Source organism: Diabrotica undecimpunctata, chromosome 4 (assembly GCF_040954645.1).
Source record: "Diabrotica undecimpunctata isolate CICGRU chromosome 4, icDiaUnde3, whole genome shotgun sequence".
NCBI lineage: Eukaryota > Metazoa > Arthropoda > Insecta > Coleoptera > Chrysomelidae > Diabrotica > Diabrotica undecimpunctata.
The window spans coordinates 16754957-16760956 of NC_092806.1; positions in this window are offsets into that span (position 1 = coordinate 16754957).

Consider the following 6000-nt stretch of genomic DNA (forward strand, 5'->3'; position numbering starts at 1 on the left):
TTTTCTTTATAGTGTTGAGTATTTTTTTATCTTTCTTCATTCTTTGTACAATGATTATAGAAAAAACTTAATCAAGAAAAATAAATGGATGACAGACGACATCTTGAAATTAATGGAACAACGTCGACTGATAAAATCTAATGAAACTGAATATAGACCCCTGCAGAAAAGAATAAAAAAGGAGATCAAATTAGCCAAAGAAAAATGGATGAGAGAAAGGTGCGACGAACATATTTAAAAAACAAGTTCCCTCTGTACTCGTTGACAATAATAACAGAATTATTGTAAATGAGCACGAAATAAGAAAAGAATGGTTGCTGTATACATCAGAGTTGTTTGAAGATGACAGGAATAATATTGCCGAATTCTACCAAAACTATACTGACGGCCCAGAAATTATGAAATGCGAGGTAGAACACGCTATAAATAATGCTAAATTAAAAAAGATTGTGGTTCAGATGATACACCAACTGAGTGGCTGAAAATAATAGAGGATGATAACATAAAAGTAGTAGTAAGACTTTTTAATTCAATATATAACACCGGAGTGATTCTCACATATTGGCTCAAACACAATGCGAGAAAATGCTCAGAATATCGATTAATTAGCCTAATGAGCCACACTCTTAAAGTTTTCCTAAGAATACTTTACAACAGAATTAGACGCAAATGCGAAGAAGATCTCGAAGATACCCATTTTGGTTTTAGAAATGCTATGAGAACCAGGGAGGCATTTTTTGAGCTTAACATCCTATTACAAAAATGCCGTGACCAAAGAAAAAATGTATTTGCATGTTTCGTGGTCTTTGAAAAGCCATTCGATAAAGTACAGCATGTAAAATTAATACAAATACTGAAAAATATCGGAATAGATGACAAGGATATTCGTGTCATTAAACATTTGTACTGAAATCAAACCGCTATCGTAAAAATTGGAGAAACTACACCGATGAAATTACCACACAACGTGGGGTCAGACAAGGTTGCATTTTGTCGCCAACATTGTTTAATGTTTACTCGGACCAGTTATTTAAGAAGGCACTTCAGAGACAACCATATGGAATAAAAATCAACGGGGAACTACTTAATGTGATTAGATATGTAGACGATACAGTAATTCTGTCAGATAATATTGAAGGTCTCCAAATTATGCTTGATCGTATTCACAAGGTAGGAGAGTAACTGGGCATTTAAATAAACTCAAACAAAACCAAATTTTTAGTGTTCAGTTGTGACCCACATCCCGATGCAAAGCTTCAATTAAACGGAGTCCAAGTTGAGAAAGTTCACAAAATGACATATTTGGTAACTGTGAATGCGGACCAACTAGATCCAGACATAGAAATAAAACGTAAAATAGCAATGACTAAAACTACTTTTATGAAAATGAAGTGATTTCTTTGCAGTGATCATTTCAGTTTAGAACTAATAAAAGAATGGCTAAGTGCTATGTCTGGTCCGTACTTTTGTATAGTGCAGAAGTGTGGACGCTCAAAGTATCGATCATGAACAAAATGGAATGGAATAAAGCATTGGAAATGTGGGTCCATAGACGAAAGCTGAAGATACCTTGGACAGCAAGGAAAACTAATGAAGAAGTACTAAGGAGCGTCAACAAAGATAAAGAACTGCTAAAGACTGTTAAACATCAAAAAATGTCTTATCTGGGACATATAGTAAGGGGAAGTCGATATAAAATATTACAACTAATCCTTAAAGGCAAAATAGAGGGCCGTGGGGGTGTAGGAAGAAAACAAGTTTCTTGGCTAAAAAGTGAATGGACTCAGATATCAAATGCAGGACAATTATTCCATATTGCAGAAGATCGAGAAGCCTTCGCAATGGTGATCGCCAACGTCGGATAATTCTGATATGGCACGCAAAGAAGAAGAACAGTTTACCCACTGTGCGGAATTCCCCCGTTCTCTCCATGAATTTACATCCCTCAAACTCAAATATCACAGGCCGCCAATGATTCCAGCTATCGTTGACAGTATTGCTGTAGCAAATTAGCAACATTTACATATTTATAATATTGTCGATATTTTAAATATAGTCTTACTAAAATTATTGATTTATTATTGTATTTTATGATTATTAAACAATGCATAAGATTCAGTTTCTGTGCTGTACAAGCATTTAGTATTCTACACCCTATTAAAATGGTCTTTGTCATCTCTTTAGTCCATTAGCGAATTAAAATAGGGGACAACCCTATCTATCACTAAGTAATCTTGGTAAATCGGACGTGCATTAAACATTACGATAATAGACGTGTACAGCTGTAGTTAGTGTACGAAATTACAATCGATTTTGATTTTTGTATGTTGGTCCACCCCTTGTTTCTTTCCCGGTTTTGTTCAGAGAAAGCTTTTAAGATTATGTGATTTGAGTAGATTTTATTAGATTGAAAACAAGTATTTCGGTGTTATGTTATAAATTTAAAAGTTGTTTTAACTACACCATTTACTAATGAATTAGATAGAGATATTGGATTTTCTAAAGAGCTATGAGTCATATCGACGCAGAACTCAAGGTTACGCCTGAAATAAGTTGTATTAATAATTCTAAAAGTTTCAGCGGTTAAATTTCATTATTTTGCAGTTCAAAATCTTTTAAAACCCTTGAGTAAACAGGTACATGCAAATTACATGAACAGTCCGGTGGCGTCTGTGAGGCTCAGTTTTTAGTTTACACAATACATTGGAAAAGATTTAAATAAAACTATTTAACATATTATGTACAATAATTAGGCGAGCGGTTTACCCCTCAAAAGACGCTTAGAAACAGAATATACCGACTAAAATTCTTTTTGGATTTCTAATGCACCAAACCTTTTTTATTCGATTCTATATATTTTTCCAAGATGAAATGTATTTTTTTTTTAATTTGGGCCGGCAATTTTTATTACCAAATAACTTATACAAAAAAGCAATTTCACCGAATTGCTTCGGAATCAATTTTTTTAGCTGTATCTCATCAAAATAAACACTTTTTCTCTCTTAATAATTTTTCAAAAAATGCTTCCTGTTTTTTGGGATTTTTTTTCTAAAAAACTACTAAATGAATTGCAATTCTACAAATAGCCTTATAATCTTTAAACCGTCGAGTACAAGTTAGAATATTTTGACAAGGATAATTTTTTTCTATCTTGCTAAAAACGTGGACCCAAATATTTCGAATATGCCTTTCGAGCAGTCTACCGCTAAGTGTGTACAGCGGTTGCGGCGATACAGGCGTGCGGCGCGTAGAAATATTTGGTTAAATTTAAAAAATTATTTCAATACAAATATTACGTACAATTTATTAAAAAAAAAGATATTTCTAATTATTTTTATATAGACATATTATAATTAAAACAATTAAAATTAATTTTGTACAATGCTATAATAATGTATTTTTTTTAGGCATATTCGAAATATTTGGGTCCACGTTTTTAGCGAGATAGAAACCATTTATCCTTGTCAAAATATTCTAACTTGTACTCAACGGTTTAAAGATTATAAAACTATTTGTAAAATTGCAATTCATTTAGTAGTTTTTTAGAAAAAAAAATCCCAAAAACCACTAATTAAGGCATTTTTTCAACAAAATAAATGCAAATAACTCGAAAAGGAAGCATTTTTCGAAAAATTATCAAGAAAGAAAAAGTGTTTATTTTGATGAGATACACCTAAAAAAATTTATTCTGAAACAATTCGGTAAAATTGCTTATTTGTATAAGTTATTTGTTAATAACAATTGCCGGCCCACTTGTAAAAATTAAAAAAAAATACATTTCATCTTGGAAACATATATAGAATCGAATAAAAAAAGGTTTGGTGAATTTGGTGAAAAATAAAAAAAAAGTTAAAAAAATGTACTTCTCTTACATTTAATAAACAAAACTCTAATCCCAATTTCAATTTTTATTGCAGTCTTCGCAAATCGGTTTAACATGCATTTTCGGCATTTGATACAAAAATATCGTATTTTACGATTTGGACAATAGGCGCAACCACCTCGTGTATTTGGAGGCGGAGGCGCTGGATCTGCATGTACTCCGCTTAATTTTTGGGCGATATTTCTGATATACTTTTGTAAATGAGGGTCTCTTGCTTTGGTTAGGATGTTCTCTCTTGTCAAGGCTAAGCCAATTGATTTCAGAAACAATCTTCGTTCCAAAATTTGCGTCGTTTTCATTTGCATTACATTTATGTATTTACGTATTCATGTTTATGCCTGCAATGTTGAGTAAATTATAAAAAATGACCATTGGTCATCTTCGTGTGTTTCTGCCTATGTTATAAGCCGCACATTTCTAATCGACTGAGTCAACGCTCAATTTTGTAATGTTATAAAAAGTAATAATATTGGGCTTACAGGCATCTCCAGAATCTTCATCAATTGAGTCATCATAGTGAAAATATGATAACAGCATCAGGATTTTTTTTCTTTGGGATGTACGACTCCAAAGTAATGGATTTGGAAAATGCAAACATAGACGAGTACTGTGGTCTGTTGAGATCAAGAAGTTCCTTTTAAATCCCCTTTTTATTTTTTCGAATTGTTCCAACAATTGTAATTTTGTGCTGCTCCAGCATGCGTTTTACAATTTCGTAACTTGTAAACCAATTAACTATGGTTATATTTCTAGACGATCCAAACACAGGCTTACATATTCTTTCCACTAAATCGGTGGTTTTAGTACTAACGCGATATGGCCCTGGAAGCTAAGCTAAAACGTATACTTCCATATTTACCGTGTAAAAACATTTGGCGTCCACTAAGGAAAATACTTTTATGTCATATTCGGCTGGCAGCTCGGAACGTACATGCTGAATCCGCAACGGCCAAGGAATGCAAAAAGCATCTCGTCTAATGTTAAGTAAGATCCAAGAACGTAATTATTAAGTTTGCATTTCTGATTAAATTGGTCAAAAACGTTTCTTATTGGTGCAAGTTTGTCTATGGTTCTTCTTTTTTCTCCAGTATTTACGTCATCACAACGCAAGCAACGTAGCAAGAATAAAAATCGCCTATGAGCCATAGTAGCTCGAAACACCTCTTCGTCTGTTTCATTAGTAGCCCAAAATTCTTTGCAATTTCGGAGGCTTGCTTTGAAAACCTCAGCTAGGTATAATAGACCAATTAACGCCTTTATTTCCACAGTATCTGTAGCTCTGGCTTCATTCGGATCTGCAAAATTGTTTCTTAGTTTAGAAATAAATATGTTTGTACTCTGTATAATGGTTTATAGACTTAGAAAAGGCATTTGATAGTACTCCAAGGAAGGTGATTGACATATGTTTAAAAAAGAAAGGTGTGAAAATCAAACTCAGGCAAGCCATCATGAGTATATATAGACATACAAAGAACAGAACCAGAACCTATAATATGGAATCCGAAGAGTTCATAGTAAATGAGGGTCTACGTCAAGGAGGAGTCCTAGGCCCCATACTGTTTAACATTGTCTTGGATGACATAATTAAAGAAACTAGAGCAGAAACATTGAAATTATATGCCGGACATAGAAATCTAGATGCAGTGTGGATCTCAGAGTGTGCATACGCAGATGATCTAGTGATATTTGGGATAAATGAAGAGGCCCTCAATCGAAATTTACAAGTATGGAACGCTGCACTAATTAAACGAAATTTGAGGATCAATAATGAGAAGACGAAAGTAATGGTATGTGGAAAAAATAGAAAACAAACGGAGATAACACTTAACGGAGATACACTTGAACAAGTCGATACTTACAAATACTTGGGAGTACAAATAGAGAACAGAGGAACTGAAGAAACTGAAATAAGTTCCAGAATAGAAAGTGCTGCTTGGATGTACCACGCAATTAAAGGTACATTTTTGTCGAAAAAAGAACTATCCTAAAAAGCCAAAGTGACGATATACAAAACGGTGTTTGTGCCGATTTTAACCTTTGGTAGTGAAAGTTGGACGCTTACCAATAAATTAAAATCTAAAATACAGAGCATAGAAATGAAGTTTCTTAGAAGAATA